This window comes from Lipophrys pholis (genome assembly GCF_963383615.2).
Source record: "Lipophrys pholis genome assembly, chromosome: 20".
Taxonomy (NCBI): Eukaryota; Metazoa; Chordata; class Actinopteri; order Blenniiformes; family Blenniidae; genus Lipophrys; species Lipophrys pholis.
The window spans coordinates 9,838,210-9,853,016 of NC_137648.1; positions in this window are offsets into that span (position 1 = coordinate 9,838,210).

Sequence of the window (14,807 nt, forward strand, 5' to 3'; positions counted from 1 at the left end):
GTTGCTGCTGCTGCTGATTCCGTAGGTTAAATTTCAGTTTATCCTGCAGTGTCCTTAAAGCATTTCCTGTTCATTTGGTGCACGCACACACGCATAGAGGACTCACGGATGAGCAGTATTGATTATACTGTAAAAAAGGATGTGGTTATGTACAGCTTGTAAATGGTGCCTGGTTCCCTGAAATGTCACACGTGAAGGATGTTTTCTTTTGCTCTTTTACTGGTTTGCATCGTAGGTCCCAAATTAGAATATGAAGTCGTAGCAGCTGACGCCAAGTCTCTCTGTGAGGGATTTTCTTTTACTTTAGAACTTAATCCTGTGACTCAATCCAGGTTTAATTATTGTGACCCACGTGAGTGTCAGACAATTATTCCACACACTGCTGACCAGGCGACCTTTATTCCTTTGATGGGGCGGAGACGTCACTCTTGGTTGGAGTCAAACAGAGGAATGGCCCAGAATAGCCTGAACAACATGAACTGGTTGTGGTCGTCCCCTCAGAACACCAATAATAATTTTTTAATGTTGTCATCATAGCTCAGCAACAGCGAATGAAATGGAGTTTCTAAACAAAAAGGTATTCTAATTATTCTAGTATTATAATTTCTTTGTGACTTTTTTTTTTTCCATTTGTCAGAGTGAGGAGTCTTTGTGTTGCAGCCTGATTTTAATATTTGTTTTCTCAGCGCATACTGGGAAGAAATACTTGAATATTGTTCAGGCTTATCCTCATGTATTAATCATTGTGTAAATGCCCATGACTTTTAGATTTACCACATCTTTACAACACACACACAGCCGAGGTCTTTAGGCTAGAGCCTCAAAAAATGTAACTTCATATGTACAGCGTGTCAGCAGATGTAAAATAATGTATGCAAATGTTAAAACTGTAGATTCCCTTACACTCTTAAAGCAAATGATCATAAAACTTCAAATTGAAATTGGTTGTGTTTTTTTTTTTTTTTTTTTTCCCTTTTCTTTTTTCCCCTCCCTCTCCTGATTCCTTCATCTTCCTGACGTGTGCAGCGCTCCGGACCTCACTTTGTCAAATCAAATCGCTGAGGGCAGCAAACATTCCTAACAGGGCAGAGAAGAGGGAGAGGCCAAATTCAGTTTTCTTTACTGGTGCATAAGTGAGGTGCCCCAGGGCGATCCTGTGGCCTGCACACCACTTCCCCCAGCCTGGGTGCTGGTAGGCAGGCAGAGGCAGCAGCCAGCCCCAGCTGGAGGCCCTGAAGCCACTGCTGCTGCTGCTGCTGCTGCTGCTGATGCTGAGCCTCCACTGAAATGCTGTGCCAAGCTGAAGAGAGGGGCCTTCACTTAGCTGCTCCATCAGCCAGATGGGTGGTGACAAGAAATTATGTTTAGTGTTTACAGACCACTTTTGATTTTCCCGAGGCCGATTTTACTCCAAGCGGTTGTCCATACTGACAAAGTTCTCCAGAATGAAGGGAAGATTCATTTTAAGATGCCGAAAGTATATGTATAAATAAAATACATTTTAGTGTTTTAATGTTAAATCAACTGAACAAAAGTCATAGAATCTTTGTAGTGAGGTAACCAATGGCAAACGTATTTATTTAGTTTTGTGAAACTTTTCATGATCAGTGTAGTTTTTCACTCATTTGTCATGCAGCGTTTGGCTTTATCATCATCCAGGAGTATGTTTTGGTTGGCATGCAGAGGCTCTACAAATACACGACAATGGCCCTGAACAGTTTTTACTCGGGGACATAAAGTTAAAAGAACATACTATAATTATTATCCATTTTCTGCATTTTCAGGTGACGGCGCTGGAACTGATCACATGTAAATATAGGCGAAGGCGCAGAGCATACCCCTGGCATGCCTGGGACAATGATGTGGGGGTAACTGATGTGCAGACCAGTTTAACCAGCATTTCCTTATCAGAATATTAGATAAAGTCATGAAACAACTGTTTGTCTTCATGAGTACATTAAAAAAAAGTTTGCTTTAGTTTCTTAAATTTATCCCATGAAGGGAATTACAACTGCATAGTTCTGATAAGCATGTTTGTAAAATTCTATTTCTGGATGATGCTCTTGTCCTTTTTATCCTGCAGATGGAGCATTTTGGCAGGTAGTGAAACGTTTTTCTTTTCTTTGTAAAGGTGTTGAATATGTATTATAAATATAAATTTTGAAAAATATAAACAAAATATATACATACCTTTAACCAATACCCAAAATGTACAATAACTGAACAGAATGAAGGTTAGTATTTGGTGACTGTTTGATTTACAAGCTGCCATTTTTTTTTCTCTCTTTAGAATTTTTGATCTTACAGAGACCTTGCTCCATACATATTAAAGAATGAACTGCTCATCCTCTCGAGATAAAATCCTGATGAAATCCCTCCCTCTCTTCCTGTGCCCCAGACACAATCCACCCTATTGGGAGAGACACACACTCCGAGGGCCCACAATCTTTCCCCGAAGTCTTAATTTTACATTTAACAAAATAGACAAAAATGAAGAATGCTGCAGTAGACCGGGGGAAACAAAGCGTATTTGTTTTTAACATTTAATGACAATCTATTCAAAACAAGTATGTAAATGTGTAAAATGCAACAAATGTAAGATCTTAATGCTCTGATATGTCAACATGATTATCATAAATACTGAACGGTCTCCACACTATATATCCTCAAACAAAAATTGTTGACGTTTTAGTATGAAAGTTATTCCTTCTAATGACATATTTGTCTCTTTTGCCCATTAGGTAATAGTTTATGAGAAACTTTCTGCAAATACATTAGCATGCAATAAACTGAGGTCTGTACATATTCTTTCATGTTTATCACAGTTATGCTTGCCTGGGCCGAGCTAATTGCTCACGATGAAGATTGTTTCTAAGAACAATGTTTGGAGTTGTAGAAATCATGAAAGAAGCCAGTGACTGACTCCTCAAGTTCACATTTCTCCCACGTCGCCACTAGAGAGAGACAGTAAGCCTGACAAAGACAACAGATTCTAAAGTGTGCAGTCCACAGTGTAATCTCATCACATCTGATGGAAACACTTGTTTGTAATTAGATGACCTAAGATGATTATTGAGAGCTCGTACTGAAGCCACGTTTCCATCTGGTCGGTTTGAACTTGAACAGCAACCGTCATAACCATCATCAGACCACCGCCATTAACATGCTTTATTCACCTCAGCCTAATCTCTGCAGACCTAACGCGACTAATGCAGCCATAAGGTTGTTTTTACTACTTAATATTGTGTATCCTTCCTTTCAGTGCCCGGACACCAATGTTAAGTGGTTTTCCCTTTTAAATGATTTTCTTCAAGGGTTCATGTGCTGCCCTGTAATGATATTTCGCCTCCATGAAGTAGTTTTGGCACATAAAGGGATATCAACCAGAGAATATACGTGGCATACACGCTTCTCATTTTCAAATTAAAGCTTGAGATAATTTTGCTCTTCTTTCCCTTTTTGATAAGCTGTATTGCAATTGCTCCCTTTTCTCATCTCCACCCATCAGATAGAACATAATCAGACTGTCCTGTGCACACGTCTCTTCCGCATATCAGCCCAGTTGCATATATGTGTATAAATGTGTTGTCACTATCACCCTCCCACCTGTGTGTATTTGCATGGTTAATCTCCATTGGGGGAGGGGCCGCTGATAGAGGGGGGGAGATAGGTGCATCTCGCGGCCCTATAGGCCCTTGAGGAATTTTATTGGAGGTTCGGCTCCTAGTCAATGGGATCAGCAGTAAATCCCGCTCAGAGTGTGGCAGGAAATGATGTGACTCCGGCAATTTATGTCAAATAACTTTTGAGGATGTGTGAGTGTAGCGATCAGCGCTACCGGGATAACAATAACTCTTCTGCAGGGGGCCCCAGTGAAGATTTAATTGAGACATTTTTCTTTATCTGGAGCGAAGCGCTGGAGCCGTGTTGTTGTGTAACGAGATGTAATGTCTCTCTTTATACGGGGGTCAACATCCAGGATGAGGGAAGGTCACGGACTGACTGTTTGAGCATCCAATTTGCTCACGTAATACCCGCCCCACAGGGAGCTGGGTAAAGACACAGAGTATTAACTTACACAGTTCACATATCACAGACACTACGAGTCCCCGTGTGCCAAAGGTATATAATGCATCTGTGTTAGTTCACATGTGTCCTTTGTGAGTGTGTGGGGCAACAAACATATATAGAGAGAGAGAGGTACATCTTCATCATAGGAGCCTCTTTTTATGTTTCATAAAACCTTTGTTTTTATAGATGGAATAAATACTTTACTTCTTTAGACATCAGCTGGAGCAGACTATTAGTGTGAACAAATATGTGGTTAATGATGTCATTTTGCTTTCCGTAAATACCAATTTACACCAATTTACAACTTCACATGTGAGTTACAACCCGGCAGCTCTTGTCGTTCAAAGCTTGTAGGGAAGTGATAGCACGGAAACACTGTAGATAAAGATATTTAGCTGTTACACATTAATTTGCAAGTTGTCTTATTACAAGTGTCTGGATCATTTCCTGAAATAAAATTACAATCAGACCAAATGTTTTCCAGGAAAAGAAAGCAGCACAATCAGACCTTATTAAACCCACTTGTGATCACAAGACAGACTGACCACAGAAAACATACAGCCAATAATTTTTTGTTTATTACTGCAGAAGCAAGCACAAAAAGGTCATAGGATTAAAATGTTCCTGTAAACAGCACAATCACATTATGCAAGTCACCATATTAAAAGTGTATTTCCATGCACAGATATAAGAAATGCTCTGATCTTATTTCATATAAGAATAAAAAAAAATTACATAGTGAATTCACATTTTTTTTCAACAATTTAAAATGACATACACATCCCCAGTATGTACCTCATGCAACAAAGAGACAGATGAACCATAGTGATGCTCAAGTGTTATTATTATTATTATATTGATAGTTGAATTGCATATGATGCATTCATTATCATTAATTATCATGTTATCACAGTGTTACTTGGCCTAATGTATAACAATGTAACAAATTTCAAACCGACATCAGGTTTTGCATGTGACATTAATTCACACAAATAGTCTTAGCAGTTTTGAATGTGGTGGATCTTAAATGTTATATTTAAACTACAAAACAGTATGCTATTAAGACAGTGGAGACTGTATTTTACTGCATGTAATGGATCACCTCTGTACACTTGCTGCAGTCAATGTGTAGAATCATTTGATTATATTCAATCTGTGGAAAAAAACACAAGTGCTGATCACTTTATCTTTGACTATGTTCTGCTTTGATTTGGACATATTCCATGCGCAGTGTATAGGATGTGCATTGTGTCCCTTTGCGTGCCTCCTCTCCTGCAGCAGCTTGCATGGGGCCCTTGATGAGATGCATGCACACACAGGCGGCTCATAATTGTGGCCATAGCTCATTATTGTCCCCCGGATGATTTGGATCTGCCGGGGGGAGGCTCGTCCTCTGACACTGCCGCGTCCGCCCGACCACAGCCACTCCAACCGCTGATTGGTGGGATGAAATATTGCCGGCGAAAATTAAAAGGTCCCAGTGTCAAAATAATTCATGATATGCATATCTTCCCGGCTTGATGAAATCGCTGATATCTGGATTAGACGGATAATAAAAGCGATCGGGGCTACAGTGGGACTGTATGAGGTGTCAGGGGATTCTGGATTAAAGGGTCAAGACACAACAAGTGTGGGCGTGCGTGCGTGCGTGTGCACGCGCAGCCACCCCTGTCAGGTTGTGCACGGTGCAGTTCACACAACCCAGACCTGTGATTTGAATATCCGCTGTAATTGTCCCAAAACGGCTCATCAGTGGATCTGCCTGCTGCCATTAGGGCCCAACAAAATGGTGTGACATTCAAATTCCCCTCAATGACAGGTTATTAGAAGCCCCAAGCAGCAGGCACATAATTAAGCACCGTAACGTTGACCTGTAATATGAAGTGATGGCTCAGTGGTGGAGTGGGCAAAGAAAGAAAAAAGGTGCTTTGTTCAATCACAAGAGATCTGGCATTTTTTGTGTTTTTTTTTCCACGTGTGGAGCAAAGTAATCGTAAAAAGAAGACAGCTGTCAGTGTAAAACCCAACTCAAGATTATAGAAGCAAATAACACAGACTATGATTTTACAACAAGGGACAAAAAAACTGTAAGCCAGATGCCATGGCAACTGCTGTCACACATTAGAAACTGTGGCATTACTCATCAAAACTGATCAAAAGAAGTGATGAATCCCATCATTTCTGCCTGAAAGTCCCCTCTCCTGTGAGATCATAGTGGTTGTACAATTTACTTATATTTTTTTTGTGATGTTAGGCAGTGTGAACAAGTCGCTCGGTCCAAAAAAGGGAAAAACAAACAACCTGACAAAAAAAAAAAAAAAAAAAGCAAATGTGTGACTTTCATTAGTGACACCAAAAGCCTATTACACAACTTAAGACATGCTGTCTGAGGCCCCCGCTTTCCCCTTTAGAACAAGTGGACGTTGTGATGAGCAATTGGACCCATCTGCTCTGCCCTCTCCTCCAACTGGTGTGTGAATATGATGTAGTCTGTAGGTGCCACTTCCAAGGCGTAATATAATACCAGTGGTACCTGGAAGATTTCGCAGCAAGGGATAAAGTAAATTTTTTTTGCATATCTGACTGTGCTTCTGAGGTCAGTAGTTATCATGTGTCTTTATAACACCTCAGAGCTTTCTCCTCTGCTGTTATAATTATGCATTTAATGAGCTGTTGAATCTTGTAAAACAATAAGTGCACAAGTTTTATGACCCACTTCTGCTTCTTTAATTGAACTCACCTTCACTGCTGAGGCAAAGCGAGTCTTCATGTTAAAGTGTAGGCCAGAGGCCTGTGTAATAGTGGGTCTGTGGCAGGGTTGTTGAACAGAAGGTCTGCACTTCCCTCCCTCCTGCCTCCCTCTATCTCGCTGCCTTTCTCTCTCTCTATCTCTCTGCGAGCCCCCCTACATGCCCCCCTTCATAACGGTGGCAGATGGCTGCAGATGAATCCCTCATAATCATGTCAGGACGGCTCCTCCGATCCCAATTCATCTCTTTAAACACATTTCATCAGACGGAGAATTACACAAAGATAAAGGCGGCCGGCAGACAACAAAAGCACACAAAGATTGTCCTTGCAAACAAGTGTTCCTAGTCCCTAACACCACTTAATCATTTGTGCTCCTGTTATTGCTCCTCACCCTGTGTGCATTCAACTCTACCCCATTTTCCTCCTCCGTCTCTTCACTCTTTATTTATGTTTTTCCATACTGTTAATTGTCTCCATTCCCAGCAACTGTCTGTCCTTATTAAGTGTAAATCTCTGCTCTCATCCCTGTCGCTGTCATTTTTTAAAAAAGAGACAGGTGTGTAAAATCCGTTTCTCTCCTCATTGAGTCTCGGTTTCTGATGGCTGCCCCTTTTGGAGGAGTGATAATTTGCCACAAAGTGAATTGTGCTCCCCCCCCTCTCCCTTCCCTCCCCTGCTGTGACTCTTTGTCACCCATCCGCATGATGCCGTTAATTGTGGATCAGGTGAAGTTTGTCTCACCTCATTTCAGGGCCATGCTCTGCTAGGGCCATTCTCCCCACTCAAAGGCCACATAATTTCACAGCCTCCTACTTCTCATTAATCCCTCCTGAGTGGCTGCTCTCCGAGTTCCAGATCACAGATTTGTTTTGCTCTTGTTTTCTGACTCGCTGCCCTCTCCGCCCCACCCTCTCCTCTCCTCCGCCTTCATATTAACCCCTTTAGAGCGACCCCCTCCTCGACGGCGTGCCAGGATCTTCACTGTTCACTCCTTCCTCCCAAAAATTCTTGCGTTTGTCAAACATTCGAGAGCCAATTGTACATTTGTCTACTCTCTCATGCCAGGTTGCCTGGATTTTTTCTCTATACAACACTCTTCTTCTGTACCTTTTGGGATAGACTGTGCTTTTTGAATAAAGTGCATGAACAGGCGTCTGATTGCGATGCCAATATCACCTCTTCTTCCAAACAACTCGACACCCGTCTGCATGGTAATTCAACTGACAAAAACCTGCCATCTCCAACCTAATAAATATCCAGTGACAATTTGAAGAAAACAATAGGAACTGTAGGAAAAGCTGTGTGTTTGTGTGTCTCGGCACATGTGCATGTGTGTGATCAACACGACTTCCTCATTCTTTTCCCGCTAAACTTTTTTTTTGTTGGTTTATAAATTATTCATGAGAAAAAGCTGAAGATCTCTCATTATCATAAAATAACAATTTGCTAATTTATGGAAACTCCTAATTACTTGCCTTATTTGCCATGACCATATTAAATATTCATAAATATGTGATTATTTCTTTGATTTGACTGTCGTTCAGTTTAATCTACTATTTTTCCCCAACAATAGCCGTGTGCCGGCTTGTGCTGTGCGTACCAACCAAAACAAAAACCCAGGAGGGAACAATGAGTAATATTCTGCATTCATACCAGGAGCCTTTTTTTTTTCACACTCTTTAATTTCAGTACACCTTAATGATACATTATCCATATGCTAATTTCATAGCTTTACAGTTGATAATGAATTCAATCTCTTTATATATGGAAAAGGTTTCTGGATATTGATGTTTTATGTCACATTGTGAAGTGATCCTTTAGGGACCGATGGTGCCAAAATTAAAAGTTTCAGCAATGAATTATGATTGAAACCTAAGAAAAGGAAATGCTTCCAACTGGTGTGTTTGCCTGAAAGTGCCGGAAAAAAACACGTAACACAAAAATGAACAACAGGGTATAATGTGAAATGACAAAAATGCCTCGTAATGCACAAAACATTGCCTATAGCAAGCATTCTTGCTGAGTACAAAGAGCTGAAGCACAGACTATACAAGTTCATAAATGATTTTGTGGATGCAGCTTCATTTTGTTGCAAGTCAAAATCAGAAATGCATTCATTCATTTGGCTCCCATCCAGAACTAATCATTTCATTTTCCATTCTGTTGCCTGGAAAGCCAACGTTCACTCCAATTCATTTTGATTCACTCAAAACTGAAAAAGACTGAGAGATTCTATCTGTGGTTATCTCCTCTTTTCATTGCAGCAAACAGTTGTCAGAGGAAGTCTCAGCCAAGTTCTTGGGAGAAAGCAGAGTCTTGGATCCCATCTGGGACGACTAGATGAGGTCTCTCGCTGTCATCGCGTCTGTTGTCAAGGCTGGATTTAACCTCAAATTTATGGCTTTGTTATATCAGAATTAATTACAGATATTTCCCCCCAAAGTGAGTGACGTTGACAAAAACGCTAAGCACAGGCAATTTAGCTCTATTTGCAGATTAATTTGGGCCCACCTGTGATGCTTGGTGTGCTAAGTAGGTACATCAGTTTTAATTACAGACCTCACAGAGTGGGTTTAGTTAAATTACAGTATTAATTATCACATTTACCAGATATCAGAGTGACAAACGGTTTAGGAGGCACACTTCCCTCGAACCTCCTGTTTCTCCAGACAATAGCTTCACTTTTGTCCTTCAAGCAACCTTCACACAGGTGGATGTGATGAGCGGCTTTGTTTCTGAGAGACAAGTGTTTGCATCGAATTACCACAAGTGGATGGAACGTCTGGAGAGCCAAAATAAAACGTCACGCTGTCTCACCATGTGCTTAAAATTAGGCTCAATATTTGGAAAACGAGGCGAATGCCTCGCAGCTATCAAAGTACTTACTCCCATTATAAAAAGAGAATAAGTGGCCTTTGTCCACATCATTACCCTCTTCATTCACTCGGCTACATTAATCTCTTCAAGGATAATATGATTCATGCTTGACTGCCACTTCACCAGTCTACGTCTAAAAGAGAAAATGGTAACCTTTGACCCTTGGGATCATTACAAAAAGAAGATATATAGAATATGACTGAACCGTTTGAGACATAAATCTGCGTGTTTATATGAGGCTGACATTATAGCTCAAACAACGAAATAAAACTGGAAGCGGCTTTTTCCATTGGCTACATCGCCTCGGCAGGAAATATCTCACCTCGTAACCTCTTTCAACACCACTATAAACCTTGTTTGGCTCATTTTAAAGTACAGAATAAATGATGATGTGTTCTTAACAAAATACAAGTCAAATTCATACAGGTATTTGACACTGTGTGTACATTGTATATATTACTGCTCGACGCTTCAGTTCTTAGTTGCGTAGTAGAGCTTTATAATGTCTTTGAACTTGTCTGGTTTTGTTTGGTTGTCAGTAACAGATTCTTCTTGTCTCTGACCTTGCTGACATTTTCTTGAACTGCAAAAACTCAGCTCTATTCGAGCATCAAATGGTAGAGAAAGTGAAAAAATGGTTAAAGCATCCAACGATACATTACGTTGCCCTTCAGGTGGCAAATTTCTAGAAAAGGAAGTGAGTTGACAACTGATTAAGCTTCTACATATCTGCTAATAATGAGTGGTGTGCCATAAGGCGACCCTAAAAAAAAGGTAATATGAGAAAATCTGTGCTCCCCGGACTTACATGGGTTTGAGCCTACCACGTACAACTTGCAATTATTTTCAAGCTTTAGATGAGTTTGTTGGTAATTGATGGTTTTTAAGTAAAGTCAGCCTCATAATATTCTGCCAACAGATTTGCACTAAAATGCAATAACAGATATGAGCGATATTGATAAATCCATCAAATTGCCACCATGAAACTTGAGAAAACAGTAAAGCATAGCGTGTTCATTAAAATCTGGAGTCACTTCCTCTGCTCAGTGACACCAGCGCTGTACAGAGGTTCAGGGGAGAGCTGAAACGGGTCCAAGACTGGAACTGGAGAGAGAAGGTCCTCATTTAGCCCTTGGCTGATGTTCTCTTCCACCACAGCACTATATTAATCATAATCACGCAACACCATTAGACTATGTCATTCTATTAAAGAAATCACATTATCATACATTTCATTAATTAAACTCAAACCCGGTCCATCTACAGGCAGAGACGGAGGTGGGAGCTATGTGGGGGAGTCAGAGGGCAGGACACTTCACCACCCCTCTCACCATCTCTCCAAAGTGAAATCAAGGGGACAGATTTGCATGTCACGGGTTCCTTGGGAGGGGTGCGATATGGGCTCAGACAATAGCAGCTGATGATGGAGGCGGAGGCAGAGTGGGGAGTCCTGGAAATGGCAAGATCCTTCTGACAAGTGTCTCCACATTGAAAGAAAGCAAGAGGAGGAGATGGAGGAGAGGAGAGGGATGACCTACTCTCTCCTCAGATGATAATCACTGCCCGGGTCACAAGGCGATCTTGAATGATGCGATGAGGATGCAGGCGATTTGTTGCCTCGGTGCTAATACAAACACACTTTGAGTGGCTCTGAAGAGACACTGGCGCATCTGATACCTCTTGGAAAAAGTAATGCAGACTCTTTTCCATATCTAGATCATGCACAGACTCACTATTGTTCATCCTCTGTAAGCAATGAGACACATATCTGTTGTTTAATGTGTATTTAATGCGTCACGCACATAAGTACACACACCACATGGGCTTTTAAGACAGCGGCAACACAGCTGGGATGGTGAAACAACTCAATGATAAAAACTGTTTATTATACGGCCTCTTGTGAGGGTCACCTGACAACTTCAGGTAGGAGGCGGCAGATATTTCAAATTGAAATCATCTGTTTTTAAATGCTCACTGATCAAAAGACAAGTTAGCGGCAATGTGTTATTATTATTAAAAAAACACATACGAGGAAGTCAGACATTCAACCAAAAATGACTCCTTGAAGCAAGATGAAGCAGTTGAAGCTCTGTGAGTGGGGCTTTCATTGTCACACACGTTAAGATCCTCTGCTTAAAAAACTTCTTTGCTTCAATTTGTTATGAAATTGTACGTTTTTCGAGCAGACTAAGCCAGTTAAATGAAATGTTTAGTGCAGCTTTCCAGATTTGTTTTAACAGTTCACCTTAAATCTGTAGCTAATTAAAAAAAAAACCCAACACTCTTTAACTTCATTCTGTTTTTTTCCTTTTTGTTGTTTCTGCCTTTTATTCTCGAGAACCCTCTTCCCTCTTTTTTACTCCATCTCTTCCACCCTTCCTCCATCTGCCCGTCTCTCCCTCTGCCTCTCCCTCTCTCCGTCTCTCCGGGTCTGATTAGCATGTGTAGTGTATGTTCCGTCACGCTGTAGTGTTGACCTGTGCTGTCATCTCCCTGATTACCTCCCTGATTCACTTTCCTTGTTTAGTAATGTGCAATCAATCATAATCAATTAGCCAAAATGTTGAATCATTAAAACCATTATCATTAATTAAAATAATTATCACTTTCTGCCAATGCTTCATTACCAGTGTTGTCTAACGTGTCTGCCACACACCAGACTTTTCAGCTCCAGCTTTTATTTTCTTCTTTCAGAAGTCAGATTTATAAAGTTCTTTTTAAAGCTCTGTTGATGATGTGTGCAAACAACTACTGATTGCTTTCATTTGTTAATAATAATTGGACAGTTTCTATTATTCTGGAAAAGCTGAAAATGATATGGCTAATAATACAATGCAAAATTGTTAGTTTTACACTTTTTGAACAGCTTTTAGGGTTTTCCTGAAAGTTGGAACGTCAAGTCAGTCTGAAAACTTTCTAACAGCACAGAAGCAGCTCCTCCTGACATGAACTGAAGTGTTTTCTCACTGTCTGCAGGAATGTGCTGTCTCTTCTGCAGCATTTTTTTTTTCTTCCTCTCATGCTTGACCAGAAACTGTCTTTCCTTGAACCTCAAACTGACTGCAGCCCTGCTCTTTAAAGGACAGAGCAGAGATGAGACAGGGAAGCCTTAATGATGTGTAAACATCCTGGGAGTAGCACTGAGCTCGTCTAAAAAGCCCTGAGGGGGAGAGAGAGAGCGAGAGAGAGATAGTCAGACAGACACGCAGCTCACTTAGTTCAGCACAATGCTGCTACCCGAGCGGTAATTCCAGACGATTGTCAGCCTGCTTCTCCTCCGCGTGCCTGTTGAAACCTGGAATAGACCTGTCACTTACTAACCCTCAATAATTGCTCATGTCGAGAATTCCTTGAAAGCGGGCTGAAGACCCTGAGGGTGTGAAGGGTGCAAGTGAGTGTATGTGTGCGTAAGGGGATGTGCAAGTCCGTGTGGGCGTCTGTTTTTTTCCAGCCCAACCCACTGGGCAAAGGAGGGTCTCCTCGCTCCCCTGCCCCTACACTGTGGAGGAGCATCGCTCACTGCCACCTGGGGAAAGCAGGCGTCTCATTGGGGTCATGCCACCCACAGTGGAATGTGAGTCAAAAGGAAATGGGCCTGAACATTGCACAGTATCCCCAGTCTGAGCTCCATTAAGCTAGGCACGCTCACTCTGGGATGGATGTCCATTATTACGCGGAGCACAAGGACCATCCATTGAGCCTGTAGTTACACTGCCTCATGTCCTACATCACTACACAGGAGAGGAGAATAATGAACTTTTAGGGGCCATAAAGAAGTTTTGTATTCCGTGTGCATATTTCAGTGGTTAAATAAGGCTTGACTCCTTGGTCAATTAAAATAATCAGAAGAAATCATGCAACGATCCTTCAAAGCTTCACCCTGAACCGATGTCACTCTCAGTAGAGATGTCAGTCTTTCTCGGCTCTGTCGATGCCCATGGCACTGCCCATGGCACTGCCTGGCGTGAAGCGGGTCCTGCAGAGAGGAACCAAGGAAAACAGGCTGCGAGTCAGGAGGGGTCTCAGAACATGTGGCATCCATTTTTTTTTTCTCCACCAAAAGGATCCATGATCCTTCAGCGAGGCCCATCATGCCCACCTGATTACATTATTCGCAAATGGTCTCCAGGAATGAAAGTAATTGTGTCTCATTAGGAGCCATGTGGTGTGACAGGAAGCAATGGAATCAGGTTCACTAAAGGAGGGCGGAAGAAATATCTTCAAAAGCAACACATGTAGTGAGTTTATTAGCACATACTCATAGAATTAACCCCAGAATGATATTCAGGATTGAAAATATTTGAAGAATTTCTGTCTGTTACAGTAAAAAGGCATACAAGTGATACAGTATCCCTGCAGTGTAACAACAGCACTCACTACATGGCTTCTTGAGAAATAGTTTAACAAGAACAAGCAGACAGAAAAAGACAAAAAGACATCCTACTCGGTCCTGGTTGCCTCCATCTCAGCCTGTTTATGATGAAGGGCTCTTTTTGGTGTGAGAGTGAAAGAGACAGGCTGGGCTGGCTGTCATGTCATAAAGGATGCAGTCAGAGAGAGCAGACATGATTTCATGGCTAATGATTCCTGCACTAATATCAGTGTGGGCTGCAGAGGGGATAACCAAGTTGAGCTGTCTTAGCTCAAATGATTCAATTAGGCCAGCTGTCCCTATTTGTCATGGCTCAACTGGCTTCTAGATTACCTTTCCAGAGTGCAAACGTGCCTCTGCATTGAACTTACCAGCTCGACAGTTTCACTGAAAAAAAAAGAGCAAGAGAAATAGAGAAAGGGGGGAAAAGAGCAATGGAGGGGAAGAAATGAAACAAAGAATGCAGTAATAACCACATTATCCACTTAAATGCTGAGGCCAATTACAGAGATAAATGTGACTTTTTGTTTTGAGGAGGAATCCTGTGAAATCAGAGTCTCAGGGCATGCTAGAGTGACCGGAGAGACGCTGCATATGGATATATGATCCACTAAAAGCCCAACGGCACAGACAACGTGAAGGTCAACAGAGCAAGAGGCATGGCTGAAGGGTGGTAAAAATACACCGCTGAACTTCTCAAGTAGCAACAACCACACAATTTCTCTTTCCCTGTTTG